Source organism: Panthera tigris, chromosome C1 (genome assembly GCF_018350195.1).
Source record: "Panthera tigris isolate Pti1 chromosome C1, P.tigris_Pti1_mat1.1, whole genome shotgun sequence".
In the NCBI taxonomy this organism is placed as follows: domain Eukaryota; kingdom Metazoa; phylum Chordata; class Mammalia; order Carnivora; family Felidae; genus Panthera; species Panthera tigris.
In genome coordinates this window covers 75392892-75414681 of record NC_056667.1, presented here as the reverse complement: position 1 = coordinate 75414681, position 21790 = coordinate 75392892, and the positions used below count along the sequence as shown (strand labels likewise).

At 45.4% G+C, this 21790-nt stretch overlaps 1 protein-coding gene across 1 annotated transcript in view; it reads right to left on the bottom strand.

Moving 5' to 3' along the window:
- Positions 1–21241, bottom strand: part of LRRC8D (leucine rich repeat containing 8 VRAC subunit D) — a 122471-nt gene extending 101230 nt beyond the window's left edge. The window contains exon 1 of the mRNA XM_042997815.1: positions 20885–21241. The gene's annotated coding sequence lies outside the window, so the exon portion shown is untranslated. The remainder of the gene's footprint in view (positions 1–20884) is intronic.
- Positions 21242–21790: the final 549 nt, after the last annotated feature.

Sequence of the window (21790 nt, the reverse complement as noted above, 5' to 3'; positions counted from 1 at the left end):
CAGGCCTGTCTTGAATAAACAGCTCCTTTTATCACAAGCTGATGGCTTAAATAAAATTTATTCATGTTTCAAAACTCAACATGGAGAGTAGGGCAATTATTCTATATAAAAAGCCAAATTTTGACTGAAGTAGAAACTGATGGACATTAAGTTCCTACTCTTGGCTAGACAGCATCTCATTTTAATCAGCTCTTAGTTGCAACATTTCCCAACAGATCTATGAATGTCCTATTCTCTTATTCCCAACTGAGGAAATAGGGTCAGAGAAGTTAAGTAACTGTCCTGATGTCTCAGCTAGAAAGTGGTCAAATGGAGAGCTGAATAACAGGTCTTTCCTAAGTATAAAATCTGGGCCATTTCCTCTACACTCTGCTAATTCTCAAAACAATAGTGAATCCTGGGAGACAAATCAAGCCCAGTGACCATCTGTGATCCATTTCTTCATCTCTAAATGATTCTGCAATTTACATGCTATAACCCTGTTCGACTACCTAGGGTCCTTACCCACCTCAATAATATGTACCTTTATTACCCAAGCAGAGGACACAGTGCTCTTCCCCAGTGCCTACGACTGGCTCTTTCAGCCTTTTCAGAATTACTCAATGGCAAAAGTTCAAAAGGTTCTAGGATAGCCACTCTTATGCCAAGGTACAAAGTCTGTGCAAGTTCAGAACCTAATCAGCTGACTAATATTTGTTCCCTGAATTCTTTTCTCTAACTGGGATTTTTTAAGAGGGAAAATAAAACAACATACACATGACCTCAGCTTTGAGTGAAACTGTTGAAATTCTCTCCTTTTCCATTCCTCTCTGCTTCAGCGCTTAGCTCACACTCACCTGTAATAGTGTGCTATTGCCCTCCTGACAAGCCAAGAAATAGAGCACACTCTATTTCTCCCTAAGGAGCCCCCTCCCTAAGGAGCACACTCAGCAGTAGGAGCGTGCGCAGGTGCACGGCAAGAGCAGTTCAAGAGGGGCAGCGGGGGCTGGGTGGGGGCAGAGATACATCCCCATCCTTCAAGCATGCCCAGTCTAATGAGGGCTTGTCACTACAAACTTCTGAGGGGTCTCAGCATCCTTTTAGGGTCCCGCTGGGCCCTGGCTGCCACCTTTTCCTTCTCCCAGTCCTTTGCCTCCCTAGACTTGTCAATTCTTCATCTCTTTTCAGATCTCTTCATGTCTTTCATCCTTTTTCCCAAAGCACTACCATATCCCCCCCTCCATAAAGTACACGGTGGGAAGGCAACAGAAAGGAAGGCACGTAGCTCAGAACTGTTCTCACTTCTCTCTCATTTAAAAAAAAACTGTCAATGTTACCATGTTTTTGAGGACACAATCTATTTTAAAATACATTTTTGGGGGCTCCTGGGTGGCTCAGTCAGTTAAGCACAACTTTGACCGAGGTCATGATCTCAGGGTTCATGATTTCGAGCCCCATGTGGGTGTCTCTGCTGTCAGTGCAGAGCCTGCTTCAAATCTTCTGTCTCTTCTCTGTCCCTCTCCCACTCGTGTGTGTATTCTCTCTCAAAAATAAACATTAAAATAAAATAAAATAGATACAATACAATACAATACAATACAATACATTTTGGTATCCCTACCTTCATTTCTGTTACTCATTAGGACTCCAAGAGCCTAGAAGGAAAACCTCTGAAGAAAAAGCGAATTCCTAAGAAAATCCAAAGGAAACATGCTTAAATTAACTTGCATGGATCCCAAAGTTTACAATTTGGATAATACATACAACACTCCTATGACTGCATCAGTCCCACACATACTTCCTAAGAGCCACAAGGTCTAAGTACCATATCATACTTTCCCATTTGTTCAGCTATTCTCCTGCACCTTCTGTGTTTCTGTGTTTCATGGAGAAGTGTTTCTACCTTATACCTGTTGAGAAATAAATACACACACACACACACACACACACACACACACACACACACACACACATACATTATGTATATCACAACCTCCTAGGAAGAGAAAAAATATGCTCCCTAGTAGGTACAAATCATGCCACAAGAGATAAAATTGATTTTGGAAGGATATTGGAAGTTCATTTTGAGAGTCTCCACTCCCTAGGTATGACAGTCCATGGATGAAGATGGCAACATTGTGAAAGCCATTTTGGAAGCTCCAAAGTAAGTGATGAGAGACAGCTTCTCTAAGGACTAAGAGGTGTGGAGGAGGAGATGATAAACTCATGTCTCAAATGATGCTGCTTATCTTCCTTCATCATAAAAAAGAAAGACAAAGACCTTACTTTGGTGGTTAAAAATGTTTGCCACAGATTTCTTTGTACGAGGACTCTTGGTCATTATTACGGCTGGATTTTGCAAACAAGAAAAAGAAAACTGACAAGCTGTCTGGTCACCTAAGAGACGGTCTCTCTCTGTACTCGCAGCCTTCAGTCAGTGTCCTTGTCTGTCTGCACTTCCAGGATGGCACCTGGAACAGGCTTTTCGGTGAAGGACGTCTCTGGCACTCACACTCACCTCCCAGCCTTTGCAGAACCTGGGCCATGGCTTTCAAGGAAGACGTCCTCGGAGCCAACTGGCTGCCTATACTGGCATCTACCCACAGAGGGGCATGAGCCATTTTCCAGGAGCCAGAGTGTCATTTCCCACAGCAGAAATGTAGTAAAGGGGTACACACCATTTAAAAAAATTCTGCCTGCATGATGGTTTAGGGTCCCTTCTGGGCACAGGGGTTTCCTGGCTTTGAAGGAGCTGAGAAGGAAAGCACTGCTTGGAGCACCCCATGGCAGGACTTCGAAAAGCCAGCCACAGAGGAGAAACACAGGGCCAGGGTGACTATAGACCTGGGCTGGTAGACCTCTCAGCCCAGTGCCCCAGGGTCACAGGCTTCCAATCACACATAGGAACTCACCCAGGCTGCACAGAATTAGGAACTTGACCTGGGGGCCCTCACACGCCCTGCCTCACTGAATTTGCAGAACTGCCTTTACAGGGAAGGGTCGCTAACCCTATGTGAGAAGAAGCAGTGGGGCTCACAGATGTTAAGTCATTTTCTCAAAGCAGCAGGTAATGGAGCTAAAACTCACCCTGGGTCTGTACTTCCTCCTTTTAATTAAAGAGAAACGAATGGGTGCCTTTTTGGCTGTGGAGTTATAGTTCTGTGCTACACAACTTTTACTCAGAAGACTCTTACTTACTTTTCAAACCCAACTTGTAATGTTCTCTTAGCTGCATCATGTGGCTTCATCACCTTGCCAAATTTTTGTAAAGTGTAAATTGTAAATGTGTATTTTGCAACAGGCCAACTCATTTTAAACCCTGGCAATGCAAGTCCATACAAATTAGGTTACATATGCTCTTGGGCTGTGGCTGAATATTACTTCATGAAATAATATAGAAGACAGATCTACAGGTCATACTGTGATGATCAAAATTTCAATACATTTTTTCCTAGTCTCCCTCTCATTCTTCAGTTAGTATGGAAATATATAAGTAAAGTAGGCCATCCTGGCTGATGGGCAGTCACTTAAAGAGCGTAAGTATGAAAGAATAGCAAGAAACAACATAAGTTTGACTAAATGCAAACACCTATACACAAGTTAAGAGTATTCAAAATGGTTCTGGCACAAACTGTTAGCCGTGGACAGCCGTGGGTTATTTACTGACTGCTGACTGTGATGTGTATTGTGTAGACTAAACACTGCCCTATAAGACATTTTTCTTTGGAAGGCACGTTTTGTCTATTCATCTTCTGTAGTGAGTATTTCTGCTTCCTTATTAAAAAAAAATATTTAGGGGCGCCTGGCTGGCTCAGCCAGGCCAGCATGTGACTCTTGATCTTGAGGTTATAAGTCTGAGCCCCACGTTGAGTGTAGAGCTTAGTTAAAAACAGTCTTAAAAAAATTTAATTCTCTTTGTGCATCCATTTAAAAAATAATATATGAAAAATCCAACAACTTAAAAGGATTGCTCCTAACAAGTCAAATAAAACTTACACTACCAACAAAATCGTGTTCTTAAAAAGGATTTAAAAAATACATAAACATCATAAACATCTGTACACATCTGAAGGTACCAAATTATAGGAGCTGAGAGGGAATAATTCACACACATCACTGTTCTAGTGAATATATCAATTCTCAATTATCTATTATAAAGAAATCCTTTTTAATGGGGCGCCTGGGTGGCTCAGTCGGTTACGCTTTAGACTTCAGCTCAGGTCATGATCTCACGGTCCATGAGTTCGAGCCCTGAATTGGGTTCTGTGCTGACAGCTCAGAGCCTGGAGCCTGCTTCAGATTCTGTGTCTCTCTCTCTGCCCCTCCCCTGCTCAGGCTCTGTCTCTCTCTCTCTCAAAAATAAAAACATAAAAAAAATTTTTTTTAATGTTTTTAATGTTTATTTTTGAGAGAGACAGAGCACCAGCAGGGGAGGGGCAAAGAGAGAGGAAGACACAGAATCTGAAGCAGGCTCCAGGCTCTGAGCTGTCAGCATCGAGCCTGATGTGGCTCATGACCTGAGCTGAAGTCGGAAGCTTAACTGAGCCACCCAGGTGCCCCTATTATAATGGAATCTTAAAGGAAAAAAAGCAATTTATGAATAACCCTAAGGTGGCAAAATCGGATAGTTTGATTTAATTTTCTTTCCTTTGCTTGTAATGGAATGGCTAAGGCAAACAGCACAAAAGAGTAACAAAATGCCTAGAAAACCCAGAAACGTTATTATAAACTTCTGAAAGATTATTCACCAAGGTTTAAACTAAACCTAACTAAACAAATTTTAGCCACTTACATACACTGACTCAATTATTCCTGATAACAACCCTATGAGGTAGGAATTACCACTACCTCTGTATTACAGATCAGGAAACAGACAAAAAGATAACAATTTGTCCAAAGTAACACTGTTAGCAAATAGCAGAACTCGGGCAGCCTGGCTGGCCACAGAGTCTACTTTTAACCAACACATTTTACTACCAATAAGGTACAATTAGATGGGGCTTGTTTCCAGCATGAAAGTTCGTGGGGAGAATAGTCCCATGGGTATGGCACATGAAAGGCTCAGAGTTTTTCCTTTTTGCAGCAAAAAGTGGTTGAAGGGGCTCAGAGATACACAGCCCACTACATGTTGCTAAATAAATGAATACAGGAAAGGAAAGGATATCTGCAGAATGGAAAAGCCAGGGAGAAGAGCTGCTTCCTCGCCTTGAGCAGAATCCTGGACTGCAAGGCTCCAGGACTGCCTGGCTACAGCACAAGTGAGTTAGCAACGGAAGGGAATCCAAGGATCCCCGTGTACTTTGATCTTTCTGAAGCATTTGATACAGTGTGCCATGAAATCAGGATCACTAAATCAACTGAAACTTATGTGGCAACAAGAACCACCCAGGAGTTAAGCAGCTAGAAAGAAAAACACTGGCCAGATCTACTGGTATGGTGAAGAAAAGAACCGTAAGGAACAGTTTTCAAAAGCGACTCAGAAATTACTCACACCGTTCTAATCAAAGGCACACATAACATTAATTTGGGAGGTGTAAAAAGGGCAAATGAGGGCGAGCCAATGGAGTCCGTTAAATTAACCGAGGGGTGAAGAAAAACAAGGAATTCAGTTTCATTTTTGTGCTCCTTTTAATTTTCAGGGAGGGGCTGGGATGTCCGATGGGTGCTAACCACCTCTAGACCTGAAATGCCAAAGTATAAAGTAAGCAACAGCAAATTGGAGAGGTTTAGGATTTGGGGGCCTTCGGTCTGAACTTTAAAAAGCATGCTCCTATTATTCCACACACCATCAATACAGTTCCATGAAAAATAATATTCCTTTCAACAAGAAGACTTTGTTAGCAAAATTCAAAGAAACGAAGGGGCTCGAAAGCTGAATTTGGAGGTCAGATGAAAAAGTCAGTCAGTGGTGTATGTATAATCTGGCCCCACTACAAATATGCCACACAGGCAGGAGGTCATGAGAATGGTTTGCAGACACCCGGCAGGATAAAGAACAGTAGAGAAGGAAGAGAGAGGAGAGCTAAAACTTGGACTAACATTATTTTTTTAAGCATAAATTATAATTTCAAATTTCTTTAATCTTGAGAAATCGCTTCTCCCTTGGTAGAACTGTTTGCCTTCCCAGCAGAAACTAAACTTTAAACGTCAATAGTTGATTTAGAACTCAAGAAAGGGAGTAAGTGAGATCTGCAACATTTGGAAAAAAGGCTTCGGTTCAGGCTGGGTCCCAGGAAATGGACAAGTGAGCAGCATTTCGGCCAACTCCTAAGAGACTGAAGTGAACTGTGAGCACTGAGCCACACTGCCTGAGGCAGTGGACTCCAGAACTCACATCCTGAGAGACTGCGCTGATGAACAGTCACCGAGAAAATCCTACATATTCCATTTCCCTCTAAATAAAAGAAAAAGGGCAAATAGAACACACAGGCATAAAGATTAGAGCCATACTACATTCTAGACATGAATGGGAAAATTTATGTGGAAATGACCCTGTTCTGAGATTATTATTTAAGATTTATAGAGCATATACGACAGATCTTCTCCAAGGTTTGATCACTGGCCCCCTCGCATCGTTTCAAAATTATCCACACAATGACTGTTGGGCTCGGTCCAGCCCCAGTCCCCGATGTTCTAATGCCCACAGGACCTATTCCTGGATCTGGCTGCACTCAGAAGCACCTTTCAAATATAATCCTCCAGGCCAGGCCCCACCCCAGATTTACACCATCAGCATCACTGCTGGGGGCGAGTGCACCATTCTGTTCATTTAAGGAACTCCCAGTGACCTAAGGTGCAGCCCAGTTGGGGAATCCCTGCTGCAGACATTTACTCCTCTCTTCACGCTACCATCGATGAAGTCAGAGACTAAAGCAAATAAAGTCCCTTCTCGTGAACCTTTAGTGGAATAACCTTCAAAGGCAATGGAACGAAGTCCAAATTCTGTAGCAGGACACTCCAGGCCCTCAGTAACCTGTCCCAAACTGCTTTTCTGCTCTCCTTTTCTCCCACATCTCTCACTCTGTCACAGTATCAATTCCCCCAAACACACTGCATACTTCCTTTGTCATGTCCATACCTCACCACTCCCACCCTGACGGTCCCAGTCTATTGCATCCTTCAAGGTCCTTTCTGAAACCATTCTTCTGTGTGTATGAAATCTTCACTGGTCTTTACAGTCTCGGGGCACCTGGGTGGCTCACTCAGTTAAGCGTCTGACTCTTGGTCAGTCTCTCTTTCCTCCAAGCAAATGTCCAAAAACTTTAGCTCATGCAGGGGTTACAGCATATACTGCATGCACACTGTGCTCAATTATACTACACTGTTCACAAGCCAGTCTCCTCCCTGAAAGCAGGAGGGAAATGTAACTCATGTTTTATTCTGTGGATGAGAGACAGATCCAGGTTCAAAGTTTAGTTCCTCCAGGTACTTACTAGCACTGTAACCCTTGGTATGTTATTTAATCTTTATTTATTTTTGAGAGAGAGACAGAGAGACAGAGCATGAGCAGGGAGGGGCAGAGGCACAGAGACACAGAATCCGAAGCAGGTTTCAGGCTCTGAGCTGTCAGCATGGAGCCCAAAGTAGGGCTTGAACTCACAGACTGTGAGATCATAACCTGAGCCAAAATCGGACGCTTAACTGACTGAGCCACCCAGGTGCCCAGACCCTTGCTAGGTTATTTAAACAGAGTGAGCCTCAATTTTGTAATCTTTGAAATGGAACAGCAACAACAAATGATACCTATCGCCATGACTGAAGTGAGGATAAAACATGAAAAATGTTTGGCTCAATATGGACCACCTAAAAATTCACCAAAATGACAACTGTTTTTATTATTTCTTATTAATTTTTGTTTGTATCCTACTAGAATGTACCACAAGACACACTGCTCAAAAAGCATTTGCTTTCACCAAAAAAACAAAAAAAAAAAAAAAAAGCATTTGCTTTCAGAGTAATAGGCAGTGATTTCCTAAAGGCCTCTTTTCCTCACCCAATTCCGTTCCGTTAGGAAGGGCATTTCATAACGTTCCTAGTGACAAGTCATGTCTTATCCCCCTTTCTTTCCTTCAAAAACCAGTGTACGAAATTCTAATGCACAAGCCCCGTCAGTGTCCCTCCTACTCCAGCCTGGCTTTTTGCTTTGAACTACAGTAACTGCCTGCAGCCACAGTGTCGCTGCCCAGAATCGCCCGCTTCACCCTCACAACAAACAGTACTTTGTAGGCAAACTGGAGGCGAGCCCAAAGTAGGGGGGGGAAAAGCCAAGGAAATGGAGTTTGGGCCAGAAACTGAGTCCACACCCATACTATCGTCCACACTAGAACACAGGTAAGGGAAGAACAGGAAAGGGAAGAAGTTCAGATCAACACAAACCTTCCCAAGTACTCCCAAGCATCCACCTCACCGCTCACCCATGGAAAATGACTTCCACGGCTCACAAAGGACACACTGGTCCAGTCACTGCCTAACACACACAACTACTGTTGTTGATAAACTACCGTCCTGTATAATAGCACCTTACCCTCACGAAACCAGTCATATTGCCACTATTCACCCCCATCACTCCCAAGGGCATGAAATCCAGGTCCTGTGAAATCCAAGGTCACATGGTCAGTAGAAGAAAGGGCGAGGACCAGAACTCAAGTCCCTAAGCTCCAGACTCATGGACCTCCCACTGCCTTACGTTAAGCGTGAAAAACAATTTTTTTTTTTTTAGGGTTCTCAGAAGCATTCCAAACCCACTAGTTGTAAAGGTAAACGTAAAACAGCTTTTGTGCTCTTAAAAACGATTCTGGTGCCAAGAGTGAGGGTTGTGACAGCAGCAAGGCCCCAACGGCAGCCCCGAGGATGAGCGGTCCAAGATGCTAGAACATGGTTCCAGGAAGATCATCAGCTTTCTGTTCCTGGATGGAAACAGCTCCTGACAACTCTGTTCATTCTGTTTGTGGAGGAGCAATTAGGGAAGGAGCATAATATTCATTCTTTTTTAAAATCCCACCTTGATCCTGAGTTTAAAGCTGAGGTAATGTGGAAAGCAAAAGAGTTTCTAACGCCAATCTGAGGCCCTTGCCAGGAGAGAGGGCAAGAGGCAGTAATGCAATCCTTGAAAGGATGGATCCTGAAGCAGCAAGGGCTTTGGTTCCCATCACTGCCCTGCTACTACCCCCAATACACGCCGGAGCTCCTTGACTGCTGCCCACGGTCACGGGGAAGTGCGTCCACACTGGGGCACTCTGCCCATCGTGAGGGGCAAATGAGCTACTACATGCAAAGTGCTCCAAACAGTGCCAGGTGCGTGTGAGTACTTCATAGATGTTTCCTATTATTATTTCCAGAAGAGAATCGCTAAGATTGTGGTCTTTTCAAAGTGTATTTCATAAGAAGTTTCAAGAAGACTTCTTGTCCCATTTGTTGATCCATGATGCCCCACACCAGCACAAAGATTATTTACAAGTTTCACTTCCTGATAGGATCTTTCTGGGTTCCCATCTGTGGACTGGAGGCACTGGAAGAACAAACAGTGGAATTCGAAGAACTGTTCTTTTTCCCAGCAATAGTGCAAGGAAATCTGCACCCATTCTCTCAATACTACAAACTGGCTTCCATAAGGAGAAAAAACCCCGAAGACCTTCACTGCATTACCCTGATGTGAGGGCACGTTTTTAAAATGCGTCTTCTATTCTGAAAGCAACCAAAGTGTTAAAAATTTAAAGTTTCACCAGCTGAGAAGGACATGGTTCAGCTCACCCAGGGATGACAGTCCTAAGGACTGGAATAGAACCTGCTGATGAATCAAAAGAGTTCTTTCCCAGAAAATGCTGAAATTCCAGGAACAATGTGCTATGCTCGGGATGATTAAGAGAACAATGCTTTTAAAAATCCCCCTCTCAGGCTAGGAGTGTAGCCTCCGCTACCAACAGAGATCCGCTAAAGTGTCACCTCTCTGAACCTCTCCACTTTGAGAGGGCATTTGTTCGACCTATTCTAGGCGAACGACGGAAGGCTTCTCCCCAGAAGAGCAGATAAACCAGGCGGCAGCGTTAGTGGGGGTCACAGTGCAGGTCTGAGGTCGTGTCCTGCATGGAGGCACCCAGCCGGGGAGAAGGGGCGGCAAGTCAGCCTCCACTGTTCCCCAGCAGCAAGCCCCGACTGGGCAGATGCGGTCGTGCTGTCGCTAACTTCATACGCGGGGGTGTGGGGGCTGCCGCAAGCCACGCTGAGCATGCGAGCCCTCCACAAGCAAAACAAGCTGGAGCCCCGGGGAGCTGCGTGCGAGCTGGGGGGCCACCTCGCTCTGGATCCCAACACAGCCAACTTTCTGCAATGCAAACGCTTTCCCGGGTTTCCTTTTTGGTACTGGCTGCTGTGCAGTGTCCTCTTCTGCTTCTACATTCCCCCTTCTCACATGAACCCTTCACCTTCCTTCTCACTCCGGTTCTCCTTTTGCAGAAGCCACAACACAAATTAATGCGCACACACTAGCAATGGCGAAATAATGGCACTCTGCCCACCCACAGAGATCCCACACTACTTCTCAGTATGTATCAGGTCGTGATTTTCCCTTTCTTGGGTAAGGACTCTCCTAACCCTGTCTTCCCTATCACCCCAAATCAATTTTGAGATATAAATAAATGTTCCTCTTCCCTTATCTTTGGGGGGTAGATGATCTCTTTCTTCACTTCCCAAGTGGTACTCACCCCTCATTCTCTGCTCTTCGGCCCACCTGCCCCCTCAGCCCCCAGCTCTGAATCACTTTTGCCTAGCTCCTTCCCTCCCAAACTACACCGTTCTCCCTGAATCTGTTACTCCTCAAGCAAGACAACCCTTCAAATGCATTCACTTCAAACATACCAAATTTAAAGGGCAGAAACTGTTATCATCATTGAAAGTATGCGGCTTTTGAGTTTTTCTGCTTTATGCGTACATGGCCAGGGAGGGGGGTGGCGGCGGCGGGGGGGGGGGGGGGGTGCGCGAAGCACAAAGCAATGAAATCAAGTTTTGATTTGTTTCCACTTAAACTGATTTGCCAAGTGTGCTGTGGTTTTATTCACATCCTATGCTTCTGTTTACCTGGCCCCTTAGGGCTATCCATCTCTAAGGGCCTAAGGTTGCAGGCTGTATCTCAGCCCACAAAGCCATTTTGTTTGGTCGGCAGGAAGTTCTTATTTAAAATGTTGAGTTAGCTGATCTTTTAAAATCAGGAGATTTTAAAGTAATAATCCAGATTTTCTGGCTTACGGTGAAAAATCAGAAGATCTGGCAAGACTTGCCCACATTCCCATATGGCCAACAATTGGCTGCGGAACAGATCAGCTAAACAGAGCCCCTTCAGGCAGACCTGAATTTTCCAGTTCAGCCCAGGTCCAGCCCCCTCCCTCCTGACCACCCTACCCCGAGGCTGAAGACCAGCTGCTGCACATCATCTTCCCTGAGGCCTGCTGCAGGCAGTGCTTAGTATTTGCCTGAGACCCAAGGCAGAGCTACCACCCACTCTAATGCTCCCTCTAGTTAGTGCAGAAACTACAGATGCAATTACCCAATTTTGGCTCCATACAGATTTTGCCAGGTACAAATGACTTATAAGGAAAAGAACTTAGAACCAAGAGAAATGGGAAATGCCCCATAATAGAAAAATATTTGAAAAGAACTAGGCTAAAGAGAGAGAAAAGTGTCCCTCCCTCTGCCTTTCCCTCCCTCTCTGTACCTGTGTGTATAGGAAGGGGTGCATTTGTGAAATCTGTGTTAGTGCTGCAGACCATTTCCTAATTTGTACTTTATTAGTGGCCAAATGCTAGTATGAAAAATAAAACCGTGAAAGGAGAGATTCTAGCAGGATGAATTCACTCCGCTGAAATAATTATACTTGATCATAACAAATCTATATTAAGACGATATAGATATTTGGATATTGATTCATGGTCTATTTAGAGGAATACAGATATGATTATTTTTTTAATTGCATATATTTGTGATAGCAGTTGTTCAGCGAGCACTTGGGTATTAACACCTTAATAAATATCAGCTACATCTTGACATATTTGTGTCCAGCTGTTACTGTAAGGCTGATCTCTTTAGGAGAAGGGGGCTTCATGTGTATGTACTATTACAAGTGGCATTCCATCACCAATACTGGTGACAAAACAGAACAGGGCTAGAGAAGTCACCAAAACAAGTGCTTTTAAATTACCCTCTCAATTCTAGGGTAAAGTTTCACTCAAATGGTATTATTTTGGTTGCTATTTTCTAAAACCCTGTGTGCTGGCGAGAATGCTGTCCTAGAAACCAGAAGATGCAGGTGTCACTGGGGCTCAACTCTCTATGGCCTCTGTCCCCACATTTCAGATCTGACCCCTGAATGAGGAGCATGACCTGGACAAGCTGCGAGGTCCCTCTAGACCTCAAAATCCCATTCTCTTTCTTGGCGTTTTTTGTTTTTTGGTTTTTTTTTTGGCAAGAATATGAATAGGTATTATAAAATGAATACAAAGAATACAAGAGTAATGAGAACAGTAGATAAGAGAACGGGCTTTGAAATAACAAGGCTAATTTCAAATTCCACTTCCACCATTTCTGTGTGATTTTTTTTACAAATCACATAACCTCTGAAGCCCCAGTTACCTCATCTGTAAGGTAGGATGTAAGTCTACCTTCCACTCAGGATTGCTTCGAGGATGGAATGAGAATGCATGTAAATTTCAGGGCATACATTTGGACAATCAGAAAATGCCTAATTAACAGTTGTTAGTATTAATTTGGGGTAGTCCACACATTGTCCAATTACTTCTTGACCAATTAAGTTAAAAAACAAAACAAAACAAAACTAGTTACATCTGGTAATAAATTGATTTTAAAAGCTTATTTAGTGGGGTGCATCATGGAGACCATTTTCCAAACAATTTTAATTTTTAAATATCTCTTAGAACTAAGCTTGGAACAATCAGTAAAGAGGATTTTGACTGATGGTATTTCATACACAGTGGGATGGCATGAATGTGTCCTGTCTCCACTGCATGAGATCTGGAGATCTGGTGCTTTCTGGTGATCAACATCCTTCAGAGGGGAGGGTGGTCTTGCGCTTCCTTTCTTCTCCCTCCTTTGTAGAATTTATTGCGGTGTTGGTGATCTGTTGACGCTAAGATTTAGCAATGGAATTTATGGGTTGCTGGGGAAGTGAAGCCTTCCTTGGCAGTGTTCCTGACTATTACCAGCAAGCAGAAGAGGAAAGTAAAAAAGGGTTTTAAGAAATGTTCATAATGGCATCTACCATGGATATCTGTGAGCCTTCACAACAGCAGGTGTCAACAGGAGGATATGGACATCTTGAAAACCTCAGCAGTAGTAGTTCCCACACTTAATTTCATAGACCAGTAGAATCTTACAGGAAGGCTGTCCTAAAACTGCCAGGGTTTGGGTGACCAAGAGATGACCTCAAAAAAGCGATCATCGCCATCCTTCACAAGAGGAAACAAAATTAACACCTCAAAGTAGGAAGTACCCAAGATTTTTTAAAAAGACCTTTGAAATTGAATAAACTTAGCATTAAAATCAAACTCAAAAGCTTGCCGCATTGCTTTTACTCTTTTACCCCACAGGCTGGTGCAACTGTCACCATGGAACCTGGAAACAACTGCTCAGGAACAGACTTCAAGTTGGCTCATTATGCCATCCAGTCTGGGGATGCAGCACCTCATGAAAACACCACGGGCCACCCTGTGAACCATCCACTGCCTTGGTCATCACCTTCCAAGGACACAGATGTATCCTTAAAGTTCTTTGTCTTAGTAACTAACTGTGAGCCTGTCAGCCACGAATGTTTCAAAACCTTTTGTCTTCAGTGGGTACCCAGACTTCTGTGTACAAAAGACAGTGAGTGGTTCTGTCTTGGCTCTACACATGGAATCACTTGGGGGGGTGGAGGAGAGCTCGTTTCAACACGAAACTCCCCCCGCCCCCACTCCCCAGAGATTTTGATTCGATAGATGGGGCTTGAGTAACTTTAAAAATATTCCCCAGACTGACTCTGATGATAGCCAGGGTTGAGAAAAACTGGTGCCATATTTTTTTGCCTTCATCCTGAACTTGCGTATTATAAAGCTTTAACGTATACCTCTTCATGCATTCCTTCTGGCAACAGATATGAACAGAGGACCTGCCATGCATGAGGCAGTAGGAAATCCGTGCAGAACAATACAGATATCTCCCTGCCCTTGCCACACTGACAAGTACTGGACCATGGAGACAAGGAAGCAGGCAACTGAAATACCACATTCAGGTTTGCTGGGATTAGGGGAACAATCAGGTTCTCCTATCCTTATCCTAACGGTTTCATGGGTTTCAATAATATCTCCTTGCAGTCTTCTTTCCAGATACTAAAAATCCCATTATTTTTTATTTTATTTTATTAAGTCCCAATATTTTTATCAAAAAACAGACGGGGAAGGCCCTGTCCTTCTGGAGCTTCCATTCTAGCAGGAACGTCTACATTTTTTAGGTACCATTACATTGGTCGTTCCGGCTCCAGGGTCTTTCCTAAAGACAGGTGCCCATGCTTTGAACAAAGCACAGTGAAAAATCAAATAAGATTTTCTGTTTCGTTTCCAAAATCTTTTGTATGAAGCTTAGCATTTCCTGCCTTTTTTAACCTGCAAGAGCAAGTTGGGACAACACTGTGAAAGTGTTTTTGAAGTCCTTTCCTGGGTTTTGCCAGCAAAACACCCACCCTATGACAGTTCCATAATTTCTAAGTACCTGACCTCATACTGCCCACAGAGAAACTCACCTGCAAATCTGCTGATGACTCATATATCCTAATACGGTTTCCCTGGAGTAAATCCCCATTGGTTACTTATTTCATAATTCAGAAGAGCTTGCTGTCATCTGTAAACTTAGAAATTCCACTGTGTGCTCCTTCTTCTGGATCAATTATGTAAATAAGGCCTGAGGGACCCACTGTTTACACACCTTCAAGCAGAGGAGAAATCTTTATCCTTAGCCTTTATTTGTGGTCTTTAAGGCAGATGAATTCTAATACCTGCTCTGTTACCTCCTGGGTAAGCTACAGCTAATCACATCACCTCCCCGGGCCTGGATTTCCTCGATTTTATGGATATAAAATTCAAGTGTTGATACCTTCCATCTACAAAATTCTACCTTTCTACTCAAAATGATACATCACATCTTTAATTCCAAGGTGGCTTCAAGTTCAGTATAGCCTTTGAAAGTCTACAAGGACAATACCTAAGGGCTTTCAAATATTTTCCCTCTCAAGAAATCTCATACCTTCACAAAACATCCCTTCTGCTCTCAGGAATATCTCTCACCTCCAGAGGACATGGAGAGGTTTCCCATGTGGACCAGAACAGAAGTGAGAGGGAACAGACCATCTGGACAGACAACACACCAGCAGGGGACCAGGGCATGATGGATATTCATAACAAAGAGGCTGTACTTGTTAGCTACAAGATCTGGAATTTTGTTCTAACACTCTCAAAACTGTTGGATGGCTACCATCCCAACCAAATCATTTGTTTAAATCTAGTTTATTGGATAGATCTAGAACATTTGAAGAACTTGGCACTAAGTTACTTACGCTTTCTGAACTGCCTGCTTCAAAAGACATCTGAGCGTGGTAATTTCCTAATGTCATTTCAGTGAAGACACGTGAAATCTGGTAAGTATGAAATCACACCAATGACAAGCTAAACCCTAATTCTGGGAAAAGGGCTTGTTTCTAAGCCCTAATCCTCTCTCCTGCCCCAAATGTAAACCTGTCACTAATTAAGTACTTTGAGCATACTAGCAAAAAGAAAAGGAAAAAAAGCTTAGCCCGAGTGGGAACCACGTTCATACGTGGTTTTTTCAATACCAGTTATCCTATTTATGTCCGCACAAATTTCAAAAGCAACTCTGATCTGGTAAGCTTCAGATTTGCACAGAACATTAGAAATTCTCTTCCAGATGTCTAAACAGAATTACAAAGACCCTAGAGGATGGAGTACAGATTTCAGAAGCTTGCAACTGACTCAAATAATTTCAAAAGGGCACCTCAGGTGCAAACATTTGCAAAAGCTAAATGCAATGTAGTCTGACCACAAACATAGATTCCTTAGAAGCCCCTGACCTAAGGGCCAATCAACCCCTAGAATTTACCTCCATCACTAAACACCTCAGCTCTCAAATAGGACCAGCAGTGCCAAACTACTGGGTTTCGTGCAGTATTAATACAAGTGACTATAAAGCTTTTGGCAAAGTCATCCTCTACTCCTCTCTCATAGGATTAGAAGGCAGAATCAAGACTTTAAAATCTCAAAAGGCCTGAGACTGGACCAAAATAAATAGGATACCACTGAACAGGGACAAAAACTAAAAACCGTCCACTCAATCTCACCTACACATACAAAAATCTGCCCAATGAATAGGGTCGCAGCAGCTCAACACCATATCTGGATGTTTTGACAGTTTGACTGGACAGAACCTACAGGTGAATCTGTGCTAGGTGCTGTTTTTTAAAAAAGGCAGTTTTGGGGATGCCTGGGTGGCTCAGTCGGTTGAGCGTCCAACTTTGGCTCATGTCATGATCCCACAGTTCGTGAGTTCAAGCCCCACATCGGGCTCTGTGCTGACAGCTCAGAGCCTGGAGCCTGCTTCAGATTCTGTGTCTCCCTCTCTCTCTCCCCCTCCCCCGCTCACACTCTGTCTCTCAAAAATAAATAAACGTTAAAAAAAAAAAGGCAGTTTTGTGGGGCACCTGGGTAGCTCAGTCAGTTAAGCATTCCACTCTTGATTTTGACTCAGGTCATAATCTCACGGCTCATGAGATCAAGATTGAGCCCCGCGTTGGGCTCTGGGCTGACAGCGCAGAGACTGCTTGGGATTCTCTTCCTTACTCTCTCTCTGCTCCTCCTCTGTGTGTGCACTCTCTGTCTCTCTCAAAATAAAATAAAAACTTTAAAAAAAAAAGACAGTTGTTTAAATTGCAGTAAGTAGATGTTTATGCCTTGGTCTTAGGAAAAAGCTGTCCTACTATACTCTCTGTTGACCAGGCATACCTCAATTACCGTATTTAATTCCAGATACCATTACTCTCTATGAGAGATGCTGACAAACTAAAAAGACATCTAGAAACCATGTCCCACACAAGATTGTGAGAAGAGGATGACTATTTTGCATTGAGAAATGGGGAGAGAGACATCATACCGTCTTTGTGAATTCAAGGGGCTGTCCTCTGGATATGGGAAGTTCCAGAGGCACAGAATCAACGGAACAGTTTCGAGGAGGCAGCCTTCAGCTCAAATAAAAATCACACATGGAATCCAAAGATATAATGACATGTCTTCCTAACTACAGGGTTCCCTGTACTTTCTAGGGGTTATTTAAAAAAAAATTTTTTTTTAATGTTTATTTTTGAGAGAGAGCTAGTGTGAGCAGGGGAGGGGCAGAGAGAGAGAGAGAGAGAGAGAGACAGACAGACAGACAGACAGACACAGACAGAAGCTGAAGCAGACTCCAGGCTCTGAGCTATCAGCACAGAGCCTGACAAGGGGCTCCAACTCACAAACCATGAGATCATGACCTGAGCGGAAGTCGGTTGCTTAACCGACTGGCTTCCCTCTAGGGGTGTTTAAACAGAGGCTGTCTAGCAAGTGTAAAATTTACTAAAGAAGTTATACCAGGACCTCTCTCAAATTCCAGTTCTGACTCCAAGATTCCCCACCTACCCAGTATTATACTGCCCTGCTAACTCATCTGCCATGATTTCTCAAAAATGCCCTTTTCTTCTGATTAGGCTTTGCCCAGATCCTACTCACTTCAGGCTGAGCAGAGCAGAGCAGAGGTCTCCTAGATTGGCCTCCCAAACTTGACGTCCTCGCTCACCAGTCAAGAACCACCTCCTTCAAGGCCCATTCTGAGATGTAACTTTCCTTCACGGTGACCTTAACGTTTGCTGTTAAGGTCGAGCAGGGTTTCTCAACCCTGGCACTACTGACATTTCAGCCGGGATAGTTCTTTGTTGTGGGGGCTGTCCTGAGCATTGCAGGATGGATGTGCAGCAGGATCCCTGGCCTCTTTCCACTAGATGTCAGTAGCACCTGCCTCCCGGCTATGACAAAAAAAAAAAAAAAAAAAAGTTTCCAGACATTGCCAAATGTTTGCTGGGAGGCAAAATCACCCCTTGTTGAGAACCACTCTTCTTGAGGCAAATGATTAGCATCACTGACCTGTGCTTCACGTTTTCCACTAACTAGATCTCCCCTAACTCCATCAGTCTTGTTCTCTGCTCCAGCCAGGCAAACCTATTTACTATATTTGACTTGGGACAAAGCTCACTGCTTCCCCTAAAACATGCTCCTTCCCCCTTCCCCAAAGCACACAATACTTTTATCTGGCTCCAAACACCCTTTCCATTTCAGTATTCCTTGACCTCCTAGAAAAATGCAATCCTTTGCTTCTGGTGGTGTCCTCACTTGTATCTGTCTTACCTGCCCTCTATTTGTGCAAGAATCTTCTCCTTCCTTGTTAGGGAACCACAACACCCACTCTGGTTTTCTGCTTGCTGCTGGCACTCAATAAAGTGACTGGTGTTTCTTAGAATGTCAAGAATCAGCTCCAATTATGTATGAAAAGTACGTGAAATCCCTTACCAACTACCATTTCAAGAGCATGTGTGATCATGAGTACACAGTTGGAACAAAACTTTGGACTTCTTCACAGATAGTGCCAATTTACCTGTGTTGCTGAGATTGAACCAAGTGTAACTTCCATCATACAGCTACCAAAACAGTTTAGCTACCAGGACATGACAAACACATCAACATTTTGTGAAATTAATTTTAAAAAGCTCATCACAGTATAAAAGTGAAGGGAAAACAGCAAAGTGTTGATCAAGTTTTTGAATTCTGTAAACCTTGGCAAGGAGAAAAAGATATGAACATGGCTCAATACTTTAACTGTTGCATCATACACTACTCAACGTGGTAACAGAAGAGACTGGGGGACTGGGTCACCTAAGGACACTTCCCTCTGCAAACTTCTAACGTGTTGAGTTTTAATCAACAAAGTACACACTCACACACCGTCAATAAAAACGAGACAAACCTAAGATAAAATGTTCAAATATGTAAGTAAACCATGCCAATTCAAGATTTGCATTTTCTTTCAGCTCCGTGGATTACCTAATCATTTTACAGGAGACTCCCTAAATAACCTACAGAGACCAAACACTCCAAATCAACTGTGCTGGATCCTTATTTTAACTCATCTCAGGATCTTTTCTCTCTTGCTTTTGCACTTTAACAGGATTTTAATCAACTGATGTGGAATACAAGAGAAGTGACAACTCTAACCCTTTCCTACCTGATGGCAGGGGTTTGGCCAGTATTTATGGACAGTAAAATGAAATGCTGTCTACGGACCTCCTTTACTAGCCATGGATTCTTCCCACAGGTCTGTAAAGAGCGGCGGAGGTGGGGGGGGGGGTGTCCCAGAAGCTTTGGTGGGGAAGGTCTGAATCACTGTCATTCTTGGCACTTGGAAGTGCCCTTTGGTTGTTTATGAGGCAAACAGCCGTCACCATTACTGCAGACAGTAACTCCTCGCCTGTCCAGACTCTTCCAAAGTCCAGCACAGAACACAAAATAGGTGCTCAATAAGAGCGGCCTGAATGGAATTTTATTTTCAAAGCTCAGGAAAGTTTCCAGAAGCCTGCTCTCTTTTTACTCAGTTATCTTTCAAAATATATCCTCACAGATTTGCCCAACAAGAAATATTTTTGAAATTCAAGGAAGAAAAAGGAGGAAATCTGCAAAGCAGGAGCCATGTATGAGCCCAAGTAGCTCAAGTTGGGTCCCACAATTGGCTAGGACTCCCCAGTACTATTCCCCATCTCTCGGCCTACCTCTTGAGCGCTCGCTCCCTCACACCTTTGCGTTGTTTCTGTCCTGAAGCCTCACCTCCCCACCTTCTGCCACACAACCCCCAGCTGCGTACCCACTGGGACCGCAAATCCCACCTCTTCCTCTCCAGCAGGGACCTACCTCTCCTCCCTCGACCTGCGGCAGCTCTCCTTCACTGCGGCTGGCTTTTTAAGAAACACAACACAGAAAACAAAACAAAACAAAACAAAAAAACAGCCCTCCAAAAAAACCAAAAGCCTAATTTGTTTATCCCCACGGGAGACCCCAAATGAGGGGGGACATTAGGAGGAAGGCCTCAATCAACCCTCCAGTAAGCAACTTCCCCCAATCCTCCTTCCCAAGCCCCTGGCCAGGATTCGAGCAGAAGTCCAGTTCCCAAGTGCCCACGCCTTCAAACAAGCTAGAAGCGGATTATACCGGTACCCAACCCGGAGATGGCCCGCGGCGGGCAGGGTGCACCTGCGGGCCCCCGGCTCCCTCCCTCCGGCGCGGGGGGCGGGGCGCGGCCCTCATTCCCCGCCCAGCCCACCCGGCGCGGGAAGCAGGCGAGGGGGAGGCGTTTCACGAGAAGTTAAAGGGCTCACCTTCTGGGCTCCCGGCCAGCAAGGCCAGACACCAAACACCCACCTCCGGGAGGAATCAGCGGAGCCGAAACCGGGACTCCCCGCCCTCCCGACTGCGCGGACGGGGGCGAGGGGAGGGAGCGCGCGCGAGGGGGAGCTGGAGGGAGGCAGTCCACACTCTCCTCTCTCAGGGCCCACCGCCGGCGGCCGAGGCTTCGGCGGCGCCCGCCGCTCCAGTTGCCCAGAGCGGCGCAATCTTCCGGGCCCGGGCGGTCGCAGACGGGAACCCAGCGCGGCCCCGCGCGCCGCCCGCGCCCCCTCCCCCCCCCCCACCGCGGGGCAGGACGCCTGCGCCGGGGGCGCGCGCTTCGGCTCCGGGGCGGCTCCCACCTGCGCGGCCCCGGCCCCGGCGAGGCTAGCACTAACCTTGGGGGGCAGTCGGGGCAGCTTGGCCGCCGAGCCACGGCTTATGCTGAGGCGGGAGGTGGCGGCATCACCTGCGGCGGGCGGCGGCTGCACCGGGACGCGCCGGGGCGGCGAAGGCGCGCGGCGCCCTGGACCCTGCTCCCGAGGCCCCGCCCGCGGCTGCCACCTCGAAGCGCGGCGGAGGAGCCGGGGCACCACGGGCGGCGGCAGCGGCGACGACGGGAGCAGCAGCACATGACTCTGTAACGGGGGGAATTAGACAAAGCGTAACATGGACTCCGGGCCCGTGCAGGCGCTGCAGCTCCGGGACCAACCGCAGCCAGCGAGCGCCGCGACTGGCTCGGCCACAGCCAATGGGGCGGGCTGGGGCCTCCATGTGACGGCGAGCACTTTCCCCTGGCCGCCCTGCCGCGCCCGCGGAGGGTCGGGGCTCTTCCGCAGCGGGCCGAGCTCACCGGAGGGGGCTAGTGGCCAGTTAGGTGGCCCAGGGTCGGGGATTGGTGGCGGGAGGCTGCTGGCCGCCGAACAGGTGCATGGGGCGGGGAAGATCGCTGTTGCCTGAAGACTTACCTGTCAAACGCCTACCTGAGCAGGGCGCGGAGCCAGGCAGACGCTGTCGCCTGGAGGGAGCGGGGCAAGGTCAGCAACCTTCGCCCTTCCTGGGTCTGTCCTTTTGACTAAAACTCTGATATTAAGACATGGGGAGAAATGCAGTGACATGGTAGGGGAGAACTGGCGTAAAAGTCGTTTAAGCAGGCTCTAGTCTAAGGAGCTAAGTACTTGCCTCGGATTCGGGGCACTCACAACTTTATCTTGGCACGAATAGCTTCTCGGCTTCATTTGTTCCGTCTCTGCTATTAAAGATATATTGGAGAGTCGGTTCTTGTCTTAATCCGAGTCTACTCT